Source organism: Tiliqua scincoides, chromosome 12, assembly GCF_035046505.1.
Source record: "Tiliqua scincoides isolate rTilSci1 chromosome 12, rTilSci1.hap2, whole genome shotgun sequence".
Lineage (NCBI taxonomy): Eukaryota > Metazoa > Chordata > Lepidosauria > Squamata > Scincidae > Tiliqua > Tiliqua scincoides.
This window is the reverse complement of record NC_089832.1, coordinates 5,575,199-5,597,283: the sequence shown is the minus strand read 5'-3', so window position 1 is coordinate 5,597,283 and position 22,085 is coordinate 5,575,199. Positions and strand designations below refer to the sequence as shown.

Sequence of the window (22,085 nt, the reverse complement as noted above, 5' to 3'; positions counted from 1 at the left end):
GATGATGTGCTAGATGGGTCTTTTGTCTGATCCAGCAGGGCTCTTCTTATGTGCTTTTCTCAAACCGTGTAGCCATAAATCTACATTCAGAAGCATTGTTATCGTATTTGAACTTTGTCTTGAGTTAACCTTTTGGAACGTAAGGCTTCCTCATGACCACTCATTAGGACTAATCACTGCAGTAAATACATAAAGACCTCAGGCTTTTATGTGCTTTATTTCAATTATACACATCTTTATTCCTACAGCACTTTTACATGGCTGGGTGGTTACTCAGACCAGTAAAACTAGCAAAATATATGACTCAGCATAAGGAAGAGCATCAACAGAGCTGTGGTTTGGTCTTCCGGAAGAGCCAGAATTTAGAGCAGCCATTTTCAAACTGTGTGCCATGGCACACTGGTGTGTTGCGAATGGACCACAGGTGGGCCATGGGATTTGGGGGGAGGGTCATTTATCATTAGGGCCATTGGGAGATGTGAGCCCCGCCCGGTCAGGCAGTGCAGTGTGCCTTGTCAATAGTTTAAAAAAAGGATGGTGTGCCTTGACCATTTTAGCAACTTATCAGTGTGCTGTGAGATTAAAAAAAAGTTGAAAATGGCTGGTTTAGCAAAAGAGAGTTCGAGCAAAGCCTCAGGTGCGGGGCAAAACAGCTCCCCTCTGAGGCCACAAGTAGCAGTACTGTGGTTTCAATTACATAAGAACATAAGAGCCCCGCTGGATCAGGCCAAAGGCCCATCTAGCTCTGCTTCCTGCATCTCACAGTGGCCCACCAAATGCTTCAGGGAACACACAAGACCACAGACACAATCTGTGCCCCAGTGCCCTCCCCTGCATCTGGCAATCAGAGGCAGCCTGCCTCTAAAACCAAGAGCTTGCACATACCTACTATGACTTGTAACCCATGATGAACTTTTCCTCCAGAAATTTGTCCAATCCCCTCTTGTGTAGCTTTCACTTGCACAAAGCAAAACAGCACTGTTTTTTCCCCATTAAGTGAAAACATTCGTGCACTTCAGCCAGACTAGTGAAAAATTCTCTTGGTAAGGAAGCTGCTTTACAGTTGAGTCAGCTGCCCACTGGTGCACTTAGCCCAGGGTTGTCATTTAGAAGGGATCTTTCACCTCCCCACAAGTCAAGATTCTTTCAACTAGAGATGTCCCAGACTGAACCTGGGAGTTTCTGCAGACAACCCTGTGGCCTTGCCATTGAGTCCCTCTCTTGGGTAATGAATACATTGACTAGAGAAATGGTCCAGAAAGAGTTCATTTGTGTGCAAATACCACCGCATAACACTGTCAAGTTCAATGAGATAGTGGACCATCATATGTAGAGCCAGGAGCCAGCAGCAGTGCTTAAAAATGTCTGTGACCTTTAACTAAAGAATCCCAGTTTCTACTAGATTTCATAGTGTCAGAGAAGGGAAAGAAACCTAGAGCCTGCTCCTCCTCCTCCGTCACTCTTATTTTAGAATTAGTATAAAAATTCACAAATTGTATGTGTTTGTTTAAGGCCTTTAGCAAACAAAAGCAGTCTGAAGTTCAGAGTAGCGCTCTTCAGAAGGTAGTTACACTTAGGGCCCAATCCAGTGCGGCGCACACTAGCCCAGCACTGGCGCGCACTGTCAAACACGCCACAAGGCATGCCTGCGACAGTCTGCATTGGTCCATGCTGGAGCCCTGGCACTGCTTCCCAGCCCCATGGGATGCAGGAGGAGTCATTCTGACACCGCTGCAGACCTGGACACTGGGAAGCATTGGATTGGGCAGTTAAGCATTTAGATACTGCTTTAACAAATAAACTTAGGGGATATACATTGCTCTCTAAAAATATATATAATCTCTGCAACCTAGCTAGAAGAGGGGGAAGAAAAACACAGAACGCCCAGAGAATGAATTGTTTTTATTAACTATCAAAATGAGTTATCAATTCAGTGCAGGTTCCCTCAGAATTATTCCAAAATACAAGGGTCCAATTCCTTATTCCGAGGTATTCCAAGGTCCTCCTGGCATCCATGAATCTGAACCACTGTGGATGTCTCCCCATGCCTCAGAATGCCTCCAGGAAGCAACTAGAAGCGACTTCCAGTTGTGTCCACGAGGCATTCTGAGGTGTTGGGAAGCCAATGGAGTGGACTGCAAGCCTAGCATGACCTTTGGAGGGCCGGGCATGACCTCAAAATAAAGGTTTGAGCACCACAACCCTGCCCCCCTGCTCCCTTTATCTGGGATTCCAGCAGTTTTTGTTATCTATGGGGGGTCCTGGAACCAATCCGCCATGGACAGCAAGGGCCCACTGTACGAGCACATAAGATTGCATCCCTAATTCAGTATCTCCTGCACTTGACATTTTTCCCTTACACTAATGCCCAAACATTACAAATACTGAGATGTACAAAGACCAGCTCACTTCACTCTCAACACAATTAAACAGGATTTGTAGAGCACAGCGCAGATTGTGGCCACTCATGTGGTCGCTGGGGTTCTAAAAAGGGGTTCCTGGTGCTGAAAGTTTGAGAACCACTAATTTAAAGTGTATCATGCATTGCTGTTATGGACATAGAACACCATAAGCCATTACTTATTTGATTTTTCTCTGTAAACCGCTTTGTGAACTTTTTTTATATATATATATATATATATATATATATATATATATATATATATATATATATATACTGTTGTTGTTATTATTATTATATAATATTATTATTAATATTATTATTATTAACAGTATTTATATACCGCTTTTCAACTAAAAGTTCACAAAGCGGTTTACAGAGAAAAATCAAATAACTAAATGGCTCCCGGCCCCAAAAGGGCTCACAATCTAAAAATATGCAAATGAATACCAGCAGACAGCCACTAGAACAGACAGTGCTGGGGTGAGGTGGGCCAGTTACTCTCCCTGGTGGGTGAGGTGGGCCAGTTACTCTCTCTTATATATTATATAAATAATATATAAATTATTTATATAATAATAATAATAATAATAGGACAAAGTTCCAAACAACACAGTCCTGGAACGTGCTGAAATCCCTAGCATGTACGCACTACTGAAACAGAGACGCCTGCGTTGGCTCGGTCATGTCATGAGAATGGATGATGGCCGGATCCCAAAGGATCTCCTCTATGGAGAACTCGTGCAAGGAAAGCACCCTACAGGTAGACCACAGCTGCGGTACAAGGACATCTGCAAGAGGGATCTGAAGGCCTTAGGAGTGGACCTCAACAAGTGGGAAACCCTGGCCTCTGAGCGGCCCGCTTGGAGGCAGGCTGTGCAGCATGGCCTCTCCCAGTTTGAAGAGACACTTGGCCAGCAGTCTGAGGCTAAGAGGCAAAGAAGGAAGGCCCATAGCCAGGGAGACAGACCAGGGACAGACTGCACTTGCTCCCAGTGTGGAATGGATTGTCACTCCCGAATTGGCCTTTTCAGCCACACTAGACGCTGTTCCAGAACCACCATTCAGAGCGCGATACCAGAGTCTTTCGAGGCTGAAGGTTGCCAACAAGAGAGAAGAAGAAGAAGAATATGTCCATATGGTTGAACATATGGACCATATGTTCAACTCAGTTGGGCTGCTGCTTCAGCAGCTATACTAGCTGCTGGTTCATTTCCAGGCTCAATTCAAAGTGCTAGTTTTGACTTTTAAAGCCCTTTACGGCTTTGGACCAAGATATTTGAGGGACCGCCTCCTTCCATATAATCCTACCTGTACTCTCACGTCATCAGAGGGGGCCCTTCTCACTGAGGCCACCACCAGCAGAGGTGAGAGAGATGGTGGCTAGAAGGGGAGGGCCTTCTCAGTGGTGGATCCTTGTTTGTGAAATTCCCTCTTTGTGGAATTAAGAATCCATTTTTGGAGCTCCATTTTTAGAGACCTTTTAGTGGGACCTTAAAACCTTTTTATTTAGGAAGGCTTTACACTGACATTATGGGCTAGCATTTTTAAAGAGATGCAATTTTAACAGGATAGTTTGATCCCGGGGTCTGTTCTATTTTAGTGTTTAATCATTTCTATGTTTAACAATTGAAATATTGTTTGATTTAAATTAATTTAATTTAATATGTATCAGTTTTCATTCTGCAAGTCGCGTTCTCTTGAGTGTGGGGGAAAGGCAGGATACAAATTCTTCAACTAAATAAACAAATAATGAATTTTCATTTAGAAAATTGCTCATTTAGTTATTTGACAACCTTTTCAAGATGATATGGATGAAAAGAACTATAGTTCTATATCCATAACACCAATGCATCATACACTTTAAACTAGTGGTTATCAAACTTTTAGCACCGGGACGTACATTTTAGAATGAGAATCTGTCAGGATCCACCCGAAGTGATGTCATGACCAGAAGTGACATCATCAAGCAGGAAAATTCTTAATGATCCTAGGCTAGAATCCTACCCACACTTACCCAGGAGTAAGTCCCATTTACTGTAATTGTTAAAAGCATACAGACAGTATATGTAGCAAATACGTCGTTAAAAACATATACAACATTGTTAAAAACCTGTTACATTGTTAAAAACCATTGTTACAGCCCAGTCACATACCATGGTAACATCAAGCCTAATTTATTAAAAACAAAATACTGAAATGAATGGGACCCACTTGAAATGGGCTCGCGACCCACCTAGTGGGTCCCGACCCACAGTTTGAGAAACACTGCTTTAAACAACTAAGTATGACGTTGGAAACAACAAAGAATTTCTCTGTGCTGCTCAGGGGAGTGGCAGAGAGACGCAAGTATCTTGTGGTCTTGCATGCTCCCTGGTGACCTGCTGGACTCATACAGGAAGCTGAACTAGATGGAAGATGAACTAGAAGACTAAAAGATAGTCTTACATTCTTATGCTCTGCCTGCAGTCGTAAGCTTCGACCACCTCTGACAATCACCGATAGATGCTATCTATTGCCAAGTGCTAGAGTGGCACCTCTTCCACTCTCCAAAGTTCAAGAGCCAGCCAACATTGGAGAAGAGGTGGACCCTCATCACTGCTACCCCTCCCGTGTCAGTGGTAAACCCCAGAAGTTGCCAATTTAAAATCCCTGTCCCAATAACACAAGCACATCGCCTGGATATTCTTCCTTGGACAACTAAATTCAGCCTTACACCTTTACTGATGGATGTTGGGTAAGTGCCTTATCAAGTGTCTTACCAATGAGATTGGAAAACAGTCATAAAACAGTAATTTATTTACACTGCAATGCTTTACCTGTACAATATTAACAGTACTTGGCAATAAAAGAGACTGAAATAAGAAACATACGGCGGAATCAGGAATTGGTCAAAAATCCATGTTTTAAACATTTGTTTAGCTCAGGGGTGCCCAAACCCCAGCCCGGGGGCCACTTGCGGCCCTCAAGGCCTCTCAATGCGGCCCTCAGGGAGCCCCCAGTCTCCAGTGAGCCTCTGGCCCTCCAGAGATTTGTTGAAGCCCACACTGGCCCAACGCAACTTCTCTCAGTGTGAGGGTGACTGTTTGACCACTCGTGTGAGCTGTGGGATGAGAGCTCCCTCCACTGCTTGCTCTTTCACATCTGTGATGCAGCAGCGGCAGCTAAGGAAAGGTCAGCCTTGCTTTTTGCAAGGCCTCTTATAGGCATTGAGCTATTGCAAGACCTTGATTCATTCATACAAGTTCATCTTTAATATATTCATTTATGTAAACTTATGTAAATTTATTCAAATTTTAAATGTAAATTAATTCTTTATTTCCCCGGCCCCCGACACAGTGTCAGAGAGATTATGTGGCCCTCCTGCCAAAAACTTTGGACACCCCTGGACTTTAGCTAATGCTTTTAATTATATATATTGGCAACCTTCAGTCTTGAAAGACTATGGTATCGCGCTCTGAAAGGTGGTTCTGGCACAGCGTCTAGTGTGGCTGAAAAGGCCAATCCGGGAGTGAGTGCTTTTAATTACAGAAGATAAAACTGGATGTTAGCTCTCCAGACAGAATTGTGCAATCATGCTGGGCAGAGACCTCCCACTTTTTTCACCGACATCTCACAAGGATCTGCAAGACAAAAGGGCCTTCTTAACAACAACCCTGGCATGCAGAAAGTAGACAACAATAATATATAAAGAAACACTTTCAATGGCCGCATTAAAACTCTTGAACACTTTGCAAAAAGGCACTACTAAGTTACTGCCCAGCATTAGTTTTGACTGATGCCAAAGTCTGGTGAGGTTCATGGTTGCCTGGCCAACCCATCCATAGCAGCTTTTCCAATCCATCCATAGCAGACTGCCACTGAGTTCCATGGACACAACCACCACCTCTGAGTTGCCAATGGTGAGACCAGATGACCCCTGCACTTGTCTGTTGAACCTCAATTCAGTGGCATCACAAGGGTTTTCATCACCCTGTGAGGGAGGTCCTGCACTCCGAGCAGGAGTGAGGTGATGCACCATTGCCTTGACCTTGCTGGTTTTTTGACTATAGAATTGAGTTATTTCAATGCAGTTTGATTCATTGCATTCTGTATGAAATGACGGACGGACGGACGGACAATGTTGGCATCCTTCAGTCTCGGAAGAATATGGTATCGCACTCTGAATAGTGGTTCTGGAACAGTGTCCTCTCCAGTGCACGAAGCCTGGGTAAGGTAGATCTGGAGGATAGACTGTTACCCATGCAGCAAATCCCCCCTCTCCACAGCGCTGAAATGGTCCAATGGAAAGGCAGAGGCCAATACGGTTGGTTCCAGCGGCGTCGCAGGAGTTGCCAGAACGTGACTGTGTCCAGCCATGAACTGCCTCAGGGACTCTGGCTCCGGATTTTGCCTCGAGGTTGACCGACCGACCGAACAAGATTTAAAAATTTTTGGCCACTAGTGGTGACACACACACACACACACACACACCCCTGCCCCGCACATCACCTGGTGCGGCCCACACTCCCTCATCCCTCAGTGATGCCATTGCCTTGACTACTGATTGAAGCACCACACGGGTGTCGGGTAAAGGAACACGTTGATTAAAACATGAGTGCCCTGTTATATTTCTTATTGTAATCTCTCTTATTGCCACGTGCTGCTGCTATACGAGTAGGGAATTACTGCACAAATAACCAGCTGCATGGGTGCAAAGACAGATATTTATTTTAAAACATCTATACCTTGCGTTTTCTTCCACTACTACCCTCTAAGTGGCGTACAACAACAACAAAAACCAGTCCAAACACAACAAATGAACAGCGGCAGCAGAACACTTTAACCAAAGCAAACAAAAGGGGTAGGGAAATGCCTGCTGAAAAAGTGAAGTCTTTGGCTAAAATTTCAGCAGGAAGGATTACATTTTTACTACGTTAGGTAACGGAAAGTGGTAGAAAGTCTGGGGCCGACCACCAATCAGGCCCTCACATCAGATCTAGGCAAGTCTTCTTGACCTGTGATGGCATGCCAATACTGCCCCTCCTTACCTAGTGATGTGCCACCCTCCCACTCTCCAATGCAGTGCTCTCCTAACATAAGAACATAAGAACAGCCCCCCTGGATCAGGCCATAGGCCCATCTAGTCCAGCTTCCTGTATCTCACAGCGGCCCACCAAATGCCCCAGGGAGCACACCAGATAACAAGAGACCTGCAAGGCTTCCTGGGAATTGTAGTTTAAGAACATAAGAACAGCCCCACTGGATCAGGCCATAGGCCCATCTAGTCCAGCTTCCTGTATCTCACAGCGGCCCACCAAATGCCCCAGGGAGCACACCAGATAACAAGAGACCTCATCCTGGTGCCCTCCCTTGCATCTGATCTCATCTGGTGCCCTCCTGTCCTTCCTTTTCTTCTGTGTCCCCCTCTTCCTTTTCCCAGGGAGTGGGAATAGTGGGAATAACAGTGGAGTTGGAACCCAGGGAGTAGGAACAGTGGGGGTAAGTAGGAGGACAGAAATGGGTACCCCCGCAATCCAAGATGAGCCTGAGGCGACCACTTCAGCTGACGTCCCAAAACTAAGTTTTAGCTTTTATTCTTGCAAGCATCAAGCTGTTGCACCCATCGCAAAATCTTGTGGTGGAGTGGTTTAAAAATCTAAATAAAAGAGGAACAAGAAACAATCATCTAAGACAGGGGTGTCCAAACGTTTTGGCAAGAGGGCAGCATTTTCTCTCTGACACTGTGCTGGGAGCCGGGAGAAAAAGAACTGATTTACATTTAAAATTTGAATAAATTTACATAAATGAATATATTAGAGATTGAACTTATATGAATGAATGAATGATTTGTGACACCTTAAGGCCTATAAAAGACCTTGCGCGAAGCAAGACCGGCCTTTCCTTTGCTGCCACTTCACAGACGTGAAACAGCAAGCAGTGGAGGGAACCCTCGGCCCACAGTTCATGCGAGAGTTCAAACAGTTGGCCTGTCCACTGAGAGTAATTGCGTCGGGCCAGCGTGGGCTCCAACAAGTCTCCAGAGGCTCATTGGAGACTGGGGGCTCCCTGTGGGCTGGACTGGAGGTCCCTGAGGGCTGCAAATGGCCCCTGGGGCGGGGTTTGAGTACCCCTGATCTAAGAGGGAGACTTGTTCAAAAGTGTGTGGTGTGGCAAGTGGGAAACATATCAGAGTGTCACATGTAATTTGCATCTTCTTTTGTGGAGTTATTTACATATTAATTCCATTGTATTAATATGCCTAATGCTCTGCACTAAACTGTATTCCAACACATGTACGACAGGCGAACTTAAACCTCGCCTGATATTATTTGTGCAGTTCTTAGTTCTAGCACATGCCTCACCATTCTTAAGCTGGTATCACACACCACGTGACTGCAAATTAAGTCAGGGCCCATTCATACAAGAGATCATTCCTCTCCATATCAAATTATCACAGCTCTGAAAATATGCTTTGGGAATTCGGCAGGCAAAAGAACAGCATGCCTCCACACAGGGGACCTGATATTTTAAAGCCACAGTTGACTTCCTAGTAGTGCAACTGGAAATGCTATTTCCAAGCCCGCCCCATTCAGCCAACAGATTCGTTCACAGGGAATCCCAATGAGGAATCCCATGAGGTTTCATAGGAAACCTCACAGGGCAGAGAGATATGCCCGGTGCACAGCTTTGCTTTGCCTACGTGCCAAAACTTCTCAAGTTGCAGGTACTTTCTTCGCAACAAAAAACCTTAGCTCATAAATACAGCTACTGTTACACAGGTTTACCTGAGTAGAATTTCAGAAGCAAAGGGGAATTACAGCACATATAATAAAAGAGGATCCCCTGGGGGCTGGGGATAAGAATAGGCCCTCAGTCGTTAGAGGTGACTAAACAGCCACCGGGTAGATGGGACTCCTTAGCCTGGGAAGGCAGCTCATCTGAGAGAAGGAAAACTCTGATCCTAAACCTCCACTGCCTTGTGGCTACATCCAGTTATGGAAAAGGCTTCAGGAGTCAACCTCGAGGCAAAATCCGGAGCCGGAGTCCCTGAGGCAGTTCATGGCTGAACACAGTCACGTTCTGGCAACTCCTGCAACGCCGCTGGAATCAACCGTATTGGCCTCTGCCTTTCCATTGGACCATTTCAGCGACGTGGAGAGGGGGGATTTGCTGCATGGGAAACAGTCTGTCCTCCATACCTACTTTACCCAGTCTTCGCGCACTGGAGAGGACACTCTGTTCCAGAACCATCATTCAGAGCGCGACACCATAGTCTTCCAAGACTGAAGGATGCCAACAACAACAAACAATAAAAGAGGCCTGCTAAGTTGAACTGTGGACAATCAGAATGCCCTGGACACTGTAACATATACTTTCATACATGACTGTCTGGAGATATTAGCTGTAAAACTATATGCCTAATAAAGGTTTGTTGTATGTTGTTGTATGCCCTGGACACTGTATGGCGCAATCATATCCTGAAACAGGATGACTCTTGGACAACAAGGTACATCCCATAAAAGCAACAGATGGCTGGAAAACGTATTGCAGAGGGAACCGCATGACTATTAACTGGTGGGAAATCTCTTCTCTTCTGGATTTCCGAAGGCACGTGGGTTGGCCTAGAAGCCCCTGGAATCACCAACTCTTTCTAATACATTTAAAGCGTTGTAAATTCCAGTCGCACATTAGAAACCTAAACAAGATTGACAGGTTTGACTGTACACTGCCTAAACACAGGGTGTGACTCTGGGCTTTTCTAATTACTGTCATAGATGCGTGTTTAGGAAGCCAGGCCTGCACTGGCACACTTGCCCCCTGTGAGGGATAAACTCCCTTTTCTGCCTCCCCACTTATTTCCCTCAAGGAAAGCCTGAGCATAAGGACCGGCAGGAAAGAGGCTTTCCAAAATCATCGCCACTGCGGGAAGAGCACCTGGCCAGGCAGACAGGTTGTTTTGTGGATTGCCTGTCTTCATTATCTGGGAGCTCCTAGATCCTAGACAGCCTGCCTGCTGGAATGGTCATATGCCAGATGACTAGGCATCCAAGACCGCCTACCCAGGTCAGAGGGCACACAAGGATGCTCAGGTACTCACAAATTATCCAACAGGAAACACCAGTGACATTATCAACCCTGGATTTCTAGGTCAAGGCCAAGTACGCTTGGGTGTGCTCTGCCTTAACTCCCATCACACACTGGTGTAGGACCAAGTTTTCACTTCCTAGAGATTAGAGGTGTGATGGAGTCTTCAAGCTAACCTTGGAGTAATCACTATATATTGACTGGTGGAATTATTTTGCAGCACTTGGGGCACAACCAGCTCCTAAGCCATTTACCAAACCTGCTTACTGTATTCTTTACTCCTTGCTTCTATCCAGTTTCCAGTATTTTAAATAAACTCTTTTTACATTTTCACCCTTTGTCTGTGGCTGTTTGTACTCAAACACAGCTTTGGTCTAATACTCCTAGACCCTGGAGCATGTGCTACAATTACAGTGTTAGAGGTGTGTGGAGGTCTGCTCCATAACAGAGAGGGAGGCTCTCTCTGTTTGCCTGGTTCCATCCTCATTTGCAAAACACAGCCCCACAAGGAGAGAGTAGGTGGGTGGGAGGTAGACCAAGGAGACCCCTCTGGGGATATGGGATCTCAGCCAAAGCAACTCCTGCAAAGTTCAGTACTTTTCAAACTGTGGGTCATGACCCACTTAGTCAGTCACGGCCTGGTGCCGAGGTGGGTCACAAGTGGGCCCACCAGCTTATCCTTGCCTCCCTTTGGCTCCAAACTGGAGCCAAATGTATGCAACTGGAGGCCACTTTTGGGTTGTGACCCACCTCCAGAAGCCAGAGGTGTTTCTGAGGCCTCTGGAGGCCATTCTGTGTCCAGCACAATGTGGGAGCAGTATCCGGAGGTGTGTCACAACACCAAGACTGGAGGACAAGATGGGCCATGGCGCCAGTAAGTTTGAGAGCAGTTGTTCTAGTGGGATATGATTCATGAAAGACACCTAGTCCATGCTATTGCTCATACTGTGCAGACCTGAACCTCAAAATAAAATCTCAGTGGCAGCAACTGCTGTGAACCACCTGGATTCTCACTTCTGGGTTCCCAGAAGTGACACCCCACCGACCCACCTACTGAAGATCTCTGGGCTAGAGGACTCTGAATTACAAGGCCCAGCCAGCTTTCCCATTGCTGAATGAAGCTTGTTCAACATAAAAACATGTTGCATAAAGTCAGAAGTGACATTGGGGTTACTCTAGAATTTGGCAAGATGCCCACTGACTACATTAGCAAAATACTGTAATGACGGAGTGTGAAGGAAAGCAAACATCTTGGTCTCCAAACTAGCTCAGTTCCCTGCAAAGGGACCAATCCGCAGGACATCGATTCAGTGCTGCCTCAATGCAACTCACTGAAGGGTTAGTGTCTGTTGCATCTACTGAGACAGACGCTTACTAAAAACACACAAGGGAAAATGATGCCCCTGGTTTCATGAGCAACAGAAGCAAAATAAATTAAGATCGTCAGATATAATTCAACTTACTGGAGGCAGGTAATTGAGGCTTCCTCTTTTATTACCTTCCGAGTGTGCACTGCCATTCCTGTATTTCAAATTCTGTGGAGAGTTTATCGGGTGTCAAAATCTGTGCTCCAGGCTAACAACTGCATGCTGTTTTAGTTTTTTTCTGGCAGAAAGGGGTGGTGTATGTTCTATATTCACAATTCCTAAAAAACAGCAGACTTTCCTTGCCAGGGAGAACATTGTTAATTACCCATTCATACCCAAGAGCCCTACGCACTCCTTGGGCCTTGTCCTTTGTACATTTCTTTTTGGGACATTGTGATCTGTGCTAGAGGAGGAGTAAGTAACTGTACATTGCATGAAGAGTGGTGTGTGTGTGTGTGTGTGTGTGTGTGTGTGTGTGTTAACTGTTTTATGTTAACTATGTTAAGAAATGTTAACTGTGATTTTGCAGAGGTGGCTGGCTAAATTCTACCCAATTTCTACCTAGAGTAAGAAATCTCACGCACAGACTTCGTGCTTCTTGTTTTGCGTAAGAGAAGAATTCAAACCCTCTTCCCCATCTCCTGCACTGACATTTTCCGATCCTCCTAGCAAGTCTTTGTCTATTACAGATAAAGGAAGGCAACTGTCCACCTTCCATTTGTGTTTGGTGTGTGTGTGTTGTGTATTATTATTAACTTTTATTATTAACAGTATTTATATACTGCTTTTCAACATAAAAGTTCACAAAGCGGTTTACGAGAAAAATCAAATAACTAACGTATGATCCAAAAACAAAATAAAACCCAAATGGAAGGTGGCACACCCACACAATGCTGGATCTGCAGTTGGAATCTGCAGATTTCAGGGGGCCCCAAGCCTCCGAACCCAACCAGAGCTGCGCTTCTCAGGGCTGGAAATCATGGTTTTTAGCCTCAGAAGGCCTCCAGACCCAACCATAGCACAGTTTTGGTCAGATTCAGATGGCTACAGGCTGCCATCCCACAGGTTCAGAAACCACAGGACCTTCAAAGCAGCTCACGCTGCATTAAAAACATAAAATATAATCAAAACATTGACTCAAAAAGTACACAACTGATCAAAAATAACGAAGTGAGCTTTAAAAGCCTGCAGGCAACAAGAAGTAATAAAATAATAAATAATGAAAAAGGAAAACCATATGAACTAAAGATGGGGAAGTGCAATCAAATCCTTGTGTAAACAAAACAAGTATTCATCACTCCAGAGGAATTTCAGGAAGACTCCTGGTTACTGGTCCAGAATGTTGTCAATATCATTGCTAGGAAATGGTCTTTTGAAAGCTAGGAAGGTCTCTGTTTTTTTGACTGAGAACCTCCAATCTGGAGAAGGAGACTTTTTATAAGCATTGATACCATGAAACAAGAGCAGGAAGATGGGGAAAATGTATGCATCCCTACATGATAGAGGCTTCCACTGTGTTTGATCCCATTAAAAATATAAATATACATATATATAGATAATAAAATAATATATATTAAGTACATATAAAGTACTTATAAAGTACACATACTTATACTTATAAGTATACTTATAAAGTACATATATAGCATATAATATATAAATGAGTAAGGGTGCAATCCTAATCAACTTTCCAGCACAGAGGTAAGGGCAATGCAGCTCTAAGATGTGGGAACACTGAGGAGGACTTTGGGACTGCAGGATGCAGCACATCAGCACATGCCCCACTGGCACAGCTGTGTCAGTGTGGGAAAGTTGGTTAGGATTTGGGCCTAAGCCAGCAATCCTGTGCACACTTACCTGGGAGTAAGCCCCAGTGACTAGAATGAGACTTACTTCTGAGCAGACATGCATAGGAATGGATTATTGGTCTTCACCACTAACCCTCTGGGATGGTTAAATTATATAAACTTTCTCAAATGTGATGGTGCTTTGTGCCATACTCAATGGGCTACCTTGCTAGCACAGCCAAACATAATATCTTGCACTTTTGACTGGTTAGGGACCAGAGCAGGGATGCCAGTCAAAAATGGATGACTGTCAAAGTAGAGCCTCATTTAGCTTGAACATTTATTTTGGCTGAAAAAAAACATAAATAACGACATGCAAATGTCTGTGAAACCTAAATAAAAGAAAAAATAATGTTGACGAATGTTGTGGAGGGTTGGATGAAATCAGACAAAAGAGGAAAGCATATGGATGAAATTTGAAATGTGGTCATAACTGAAAACAGTGGAAAGAGCAAAGTAATGAAAGTCAAATGGATGATAGTCAAGGTGTTGCTGTATTGTTCAGGTGACTAGAAAGGAGTGGGTGGCTTGCCCCACAGTTGGGGCTCCACTTTGCACCCCCTTCCCTAAAACATGTCTCTTTCGGGGCTGCTGCACAAAGACAACTTGCCCAATGGGGTCACACTGCCGTCACCATTTCCAAGCCAGACAAAGCCCCGTGGTCAGCTTGGCAGTAAAGGTAAGTACTAGGGCAGGAGGTCTGGTCTAGAGGGTAGAGCCTCCATTTGCCTGAAGATAACATCCACAAGGTCGCCAGTTCGAGGCCACCGGCACCATGCGAGCTTGAAGCAGCTGACAAGCTGAGCCGAGTTATTCCATCTGCTCTGAGTGTGGGAGGATGGAGGCCAGGATGGAGGCCAGGATGGAGGCCAGTTCAGAATGAAACATCTGAATTGTTGTGGCTCTTGGAAGATAGAACCTTCTTTCAATTGTAAAAATCCCTACAGGGATTTAAATTAGCCTGCCTATGTAAACCACCTTGAATAAAGTCTTGAATAAAGACCAAGAAAGGTGGTATATAAATACCTGTATAATTATTATTATTATTATTACTACTGGCCACACTGCAAAGTTCCTCTAGGGGTAAAAGTGCCACAAATTGCAAAGCACCAGTATAAGATACTGGTATAAAATCCAAAGGGAGCCCTGGGTGGTGGAATATAACTGCAGAGATGGAAGAAATAAAAAGTTATCTAGCCTGATGTCCTGACCCTCAAGCAGAATCCTGAATGTCAAGACTTCAACAGAAGAACCCATGAGTCACTGAAATCAGTGAGACACCTTTGGTTACATTTAAACAAACTTTCATTTCCTTTCTTAAGCGCCAGCAAAAACTGAAAGCACCACATAACTGCAAGCAAGACAACTTTGGTATCAACTAGTAACTTCCTCCTTGTTAAGGTTGCATGCCAGGCAACGGACAAAACTGAAACTGATGAGCCAAGGTTTCACACCATGGAAATGCAAAACGCATTTTAAAAGCACAGCAAGTTTGGAACCGTTTCTGAAGTCTCAGTGTGGCCGGTCACCTAAAGTAAACAAATTATTTGGGTCCTCTTTGAAGGAACTAATTTCAGGAATTCTGAAGAAACTGAGATTCCACACACAATCCACAGCTTTATGCTGGTCGGTGACCGTAATAAAACTAAATTAACTAACTAAGCCACAGCTTGCATTGCACAGCGTTGTGCAGTCACTCCATTAATTTCAATCTCTGAAAAGTGCTACAAGCACACCGTACTACCCAGTGAAAATACACAACTAGTAGTGTACAGGAGGACTCATAGTTCAATGATAGAGAAGTTGCTTTGCACATACAGTGAACCCATGCAGCTTGATTACCAGCAGAATGGCCACACAGAGACCAGACTAGACAGGTAAGCTCAGGACAGGCTCCCACCTCCCAGGTGACCAACAGCTCCCAAAGAGACCTCCAGTGCCATGGAGAGGCCAGCCAAATGGGGAACCTCATGCAAGAGGTGGCAAGGTTCGGATTTCTTTAAAAACAAGTCACTTTTGTTTTGGGCATGTGCAATTGTCATAAACGCATTCAGGTTTAACAACACTTCCCATTAGTACATTAAATCAAGGGTTCCCTGTAGTACTAAGAAGAAGAGATTTATAAACTACTTTTCAACAACAAAAAATGTTCACAAGTGGTTTATACAGGCAAAATAAACAGGAAGTCCCAGGTTCAAGCCTCATCCTCATTAGATTTCAGATGCGCACAGGATGATTCAAAGCCATTCTCCTTATACATTACTGTAAACACACGCAGAGAAGTTTTCAAACCAACCAAGATAAAGTTTGCTGGGACCCAAATCCAGACCAACTTACTGGCACTGGTATAGCTGTGCCAAGGGGACATGTGTTGCATCCTGCAGTTGGGGAGCACTCATGGACACCTCCTCAAAGTAAGGGAATGTTTGTTCCCTTACCTAGGAGCTACATTGCCCTTATGTCAGTACTGGAAAGTGGGTTAGGATTGTGCCCTAAGTCTTGCATAGTACAAATATAGTACCCATTGCTTATCACCACTCAGAGGGTGACTTCCTGGGGTTGCCACCTTATATTCAATTATTATGTGTACACTATGCATTTTTTCCCCCACGAGAAACCAGCTTACGACAAATATAAATTAAAACAATCAACACAAATTATGCAACAGGAAAGACAAATCAAACAGAATCAAAACACTTTAACCAAAGCATAGAGAATCAAAACAGAGGCAACTTAATCAAGAAGACCCTGCTGAAAGAGCCAAGATGTTAGTCTCTGGGGACAAACCAGCAAGGGGCAAGCCAGGTGCACATCCAGTGGTACCTTTGTTCTCATATAGAAACTTGTTAGCTGCAAATGACAGAAGACAGAAAAGAAAATGTGCAAATCTGGATCATATTTTCAAGAAATGGGACAGTCCATTATGCAGGATGCCCTTTCAGCAGCGTCACTTCTGCCACTTTGCAGCTCAGTAGTGGAAAGGTGCTCTGTAAAGTGATGTCTCAGCAGAAGTGGCGCTGCTGAAAAGGCGGCTCATATGATAATTGGGCACCCCAAGCGCCACAGCAGCTTTTCTCACTCCTCTTGACCTGCCTCTTTCCCCTTACTGTTCCTCACCATCTGAGACCTCCTTCTGCCTCTCTCTCCCGGGGTCTCAGCAGAAACAGTGCTGCTGAAAGGGTGGTGCTGGGATAGCCCAAATCATCACCAGGAGGGGGGTATATAAAGATCTTGCAAGGGCCACATCCAGCTCGCAAGCCTTAAATTTGGTGCCCCTGCTTTAGAGCATCTGTCAGTCAGTGTCACCAAAGCTCAGATGCACATACAAAGAGTCCAGCTTGATATTTAAGTGATTTCCTTTGCTCCACCAACCTACAGCTCTTTCTTTCCAGCTCCAACTTAAACAACTGTCCACTAAAACTGCACTTCAGTATCAGGATAAATTCCTGTAACAGACATTAAGTGAGACTGATCTTCACTACTTAGAGGCTGCCACCTGTGACCAATGGCCCACTTCCTGAGCAGTGTCCATCACTGTGACCACATTACACCAGTACACATGCTAACTATAGAATTTCTAATTCCACAAAGATATCACAGTAAGCCTGTGAAAAGTAGCAGATTGAAAGCTTAAATATCATAGCAAGCCTAAGTAGCTAATAGCTCAAAGAAGGTGGGGACGGGGAGAAGATATCATCTGCATCCACTTCTCATGAACAAGTTGTAAGTGACCATGTGTAGCACAATGACAAACTGCAGAAAGCATTTCGGAACTTTCTTCCTACTTCCCTTCTTCTGTCTTCAAATTCCTTGACTTCCACCTGGCCATTGCTCTGACTGCCATTGACTGGCATCTTCCAATGTCACAGAAGGCCTAAGCAGCAACCAGGACCAAGTTGATGTGAATTCACTTTGTGTGGACTGTAGAAGTCTACCATCAACAACTCCTAATTTGAACTCTAGCATCCATTTTACAATAAGCTGTAAAATTGGACCAAAAAACTTGCTCATTCCTTCTTGATTCCTCTGTTTCCTGCACTGTTGAAATTTAGATAGCAAGCTCCTTCAGACAGAGACCTACATCTTTTGTGATTACAATGCATCAGTTAATAATTATTGACTATGAACCATGGGCTTTGGATTGACATTTTATTGGTACCCAGCAATAGAGCTGTTTCACAATAGAAACAAACAGAATCTTTTCTTGCTTATGTACGTATGCAATAGATAGAATGTGTTCACTTTACAGAGCTTTTTCACATGTGGGTATTGCACCCATCCTGATATTTGATTTTTAAAAACTGTTTACTACTCCAAAACTAGGGCTGCACATTTACAGCCCAATCTGATACATGTTTAATCAGAAATCCTACTGTGTTTAAAGGGGATTAATCAAAGTTAAGTGTACACAGCACTGCAGCCACAGTAGATTTGATGAATCAATTAAACATCTTTTAATGGACTAAAAACATGTCCTAGGTTGGGAAGCTAACTGAAAAAACTAACTATTTTAATTCCAAGATCTTACAAAATTATGCACAGAGGGGACTTTTTCTCCCCCCCCCCACTAAGATGCTGCCTGCCACAACAGATTATTGTACCCTCTAAAAATAAATTCAACCAGGTTTCAGTGGTACTGATTTATTCACATGCAGACTTATGAAGATTTACTCATTAACTGATCAATTAACATTTATACAACTGATCAAGTCGAATCTGCATTCTGTCTGCGTTTACTTGTGAAGAGATTTACTGAACTAAGTAAGGCTTACTTTTGAGTAAACACGCTTAGGTCAGGACTGCAAGATGCAACAGCCTCTCCAAACTCTCAGGTATTGGTGGGAACAAACCTAGTAAAATTAGGGCAAGCAGCCACAGGTGAATGCGTGACGTGTTCGGCTGCGTGTGTTTTTCCCAGAACAACTCCTGACATTTCATAGTCTGAGCAAATGGAACATCTTGTCTCATTAATTAGATCAGCACAGCTTTCACTGGGCAAGGCAGAAAAATAAGATCCACTTTGCAATAAATAACTCTCCTCTCCAAGGATACACCTACTGCACCTTTTCAGGAATGGCTTCAAACACGACCTGCTCCGCAATCTCCAAAATCCAAGTCCCAAAGAAATCCAAAGGGATGCCCTGGTTTAAAGAAGTCGTTCTCAGCTGACTTGTTATTGAGCAGCTCCGCTGAAGCCAGGGCACCGTTCCAGAGCATGTTTTGAAGATCACTGCCCAACAAATAATCATGGCACCTTCCCTTCCCCTGCCGCAGCTCCTCCTCCCTCCTTCAGGCTGCTTCCTAAAACTACTTATGATGGATCAACCTTGGAGACTTGCAAAACTGGAAACCTGGTCGATCTGCCCTGACAGTCCAAAGGATGGAATTTTACCAAGGCCAAGTGCTCTATAGGACGGTGATGACAAGGTCTGAGTCACCTGGGCAGAGCGTTTCTTACACAGGCTAGCAGAAGAACTATCAATTCACCATTTCACGGGCCAATATCCAGCTACAGGGTTCTTTTCTACGTCCCACTCTGGTTAACTGAGTCTTCCCAAGCACAGTCGCCTGCCAACCCTGGGTGTTGAAACTCACTTTGAAATTCCAAGAGCCTCCCTAATTCCCTGTTTGTAAACAGTTTGCAAAATCAGGCTGGGAGGAGTAACTTTTTAACCTAGTTTCCAACTTCTATATATAGGAAGATGATTTCTCCTCTCCCCCCTTTCCTGTTGGAATATCCTGATACAACTGGAATTCAGATCTATCTAATGGTCCCTGATTATTAAAGCAAACAGGAACATGGACCAAGATTTGCTCTTCCACGATTTCTTCCCCACAGCTCCACTATGGACATTTCACAACTATGCACAATATTTAAGACTTGGGTGTGCCAATTTCCCCTTGAAATCTACCCAAACGTAGGTGGCCTCGGATGCCCTTGTCTTGAAGACGCCCCTTGTGTTTCTAGGGTTCTGATTTGATTCAAAGTCACAATATATCCAGCAAGAGCCTTGCAATCTGTTCTGGTCTACTGAAGATCTCCTGGATGTCCACAGCTCACGTTTTTCTTCTGATTTTTTTTTCTTTTTTTTTTCCAGATAACAAAATGACTTTTGGGCACAACCTGAGGCTGAAACACCTCCCTGGAAGCTGGCAAAGCCTTTGCTGCTAAGCGGCACTGGGTGACAAGGAAGTGACTGGTGCACAGGCAGACCCCCAAATCAAACACGTCCACATCCATTCCCTTGGCTTTGCAGGAAATCTCGCCGAAGGGAGAAGAGCGGCCGCAGGTGAACCCAAGAGCAATGCCCCGCGTGGCTGTAATCGCAGCCGGAGAGATTCGCAGGACCCCCCTTCCAACCCAGGGGTCCCCCCCACACCCCCCAAACTTTGGGCGCCGGCACGCTGGGCAGAGGTCCGCAGGGCAGGTCTGACTCACCGGCTGCCCGCCTAAGGGGCTGCTGCGCGGCCGCCCTCCGGAGAGCTCCGCCGGGTGCCGGGCTGGCGCAGGAGGGACCGGCTCATCCTGAGAGGCGCGGGGCGGCCCTGGGAGGCTGGCATGTGCTGCGCGCCCGCTGCCCGGACTGCTTGTGTAACTCCGCGCACTCGCTCGCGGGCGGGCGGGCGGGGTGAGCCGAGCCCAGCCCAGCCGTCCTCCTTGGCAGCGCTGCCCGGGCGGGCGGGCGGGAGCGCGCGCGCTGCTGGGTCAGTGGGGCCCGGGAGCGCGCCAGGCGGCGGCGCGCGCGGGGGGGAGCGCGCCTTGGAGAGGCGCCCCGGGGCCGCCGCGGGCCCCGCCGGGCAGGGAGGGCGCGCAGCCGGCGCGGAAAGTAGGTCAGCGCGGAGCCGAGCGCGGCGCTCGCAGGGCTGCTGCCGCCGCTGCCGCCGCCCCGGACAGGAGGGAGAGGCGCCGGCAGGGCTCGCACCCGGCGCTCCGGCACGGAACTGGCTCCCGAGTAGACCGGCACGGGGTGGGCTCCAAAGCAGCTGTCCCGCCTCTGCTTACTCGGAAGTAAAGCCGCCCTCCTAACCGGACTGACCTGGGAGCGAGCCCCGCTGACTAGAGTGCGTATTTACTTCCGAGTAGACGCAGAGGCTGCAAATCCTAGCCCCACTTGCCCGCGAGTAAGCCCCATTGACTAGAATGGGACTTCGGGGTAGATCGGAAGAGGAGTGGGCTCAAAATCCTCGCCCCGCTTTCCTAGGAGTAAGCCCCATTGATTATAATGGGACTTACTTCCGAGTAGACAGGCATAGTGGGCTCAGAGGCTGCAAATCCTAGCCCCACTTTCGCGGGAGTAAGCCCCATTGACTAGAATGGGACTTCGGAGAAGATCGGAATAGGAGTGGGCTCAAAATCCTCGCCCCGCTTTCCTAGGAGTAAGCCCCACTGATTATAATGAGACTTACTTCCGAGTAGACAGGCATAGAAGCGGGCTCTAAATCGGCAATCCTGCCTATACTTACTCAGAAGTAAGGCTGCTATCCTAACGCCATTCACCTGGGAGTAAGCCCCACTAACTCTCATGGGGGGTACTTCTGGCATGGACTTCAAGAGCCCACTCCCATGCCTGTCTACTCAGAAGTAAGTCCCATTACAGTCAGTGGGGCTCCCCCAGGTAAGTGTGGATAGAATGGCAGCCTTACTTCTGACTAAGCATAGGCAGGATTGCTGCATTAGAGCCCAATCCTATGCATGTCTACTTAGAAGTAAGTCCCATTATAGTCAACAGGGCTTACACCCAGGTAAGTGTGGACAGGCTGGCAGCCTGAGTCACACCAGTCTTGTCCCCCACGTCCCACTAGAACTTCCAGGGCTTTCATGACTGACAAGCTTGTATCTCAGGCAAAACAGAGTTCATGAGCAAACAAAATTCCTGCTTTTCCACTCTTTAGCTTCAGAACATCTCAGAACCTCCTTAGCAATGCAACTGCTTCACTGTCCTCCTTCCACCACAATGAAGGGTCTCCCAAGCCTCCCAAAACAACTCTGCCCTTTCTCCCTTGCTGCCCCTTACAGCCCTCCTCCCAGAGCACCTGAAGGATGTCTCCTCTTCTGCTACATCTTTCAAAACCCACCTCTTCCAGGGAGCCTTGGGCATTTAACCCTTTCAAAGTCCCTAGTGTCTTTAAGCCTTCTGCAACTGCCCTTAACACACATACATGAAATAAAACACCACCTTGTCCATATTTGGCAAGAAGACCAACAAGATGGCAGACCGGTTTGAAGCCCACTCTGAGGAGTTGACACCAGTCATTGAGGAAAAGAGGAGAGCTCTAGCAGCACACAAAGCCTGTCCCAGTGAGCACAACCTGCAGGTCCTCTGAGCTGCTCGCAGCTAAGTCCAGCAGACTGCCAGGAGATGTGCTAACGACTACTGGCTCCAGCTCTGTTCCCAGGTACAG

At 45.8% G+C, this 22,085-nt stretch overlaps 1 protein-coding gene across 1 annotated transcript in view; it reads right to left on the bottom strand.

The window, feature by feature from the left end:
• PASD1 (PAS domain containing repressor 1) overlaps positions 1–20,227 on the bottom strand; it is a 96,722-nt gene extending 76,495 nt beyond the window's left edge. The window contains exon 1 of the mRNA XM_066640133.1: positions 20,122–20,227. The gene's annotated coding sequence lies outside the window, so the exon portion shown is untranslated. The remainder of the gene's footprint in view (positions 1–20,121) is intronic.
• Positions 20,228–22,085: the final 1,858 nt, after the last annotated feature.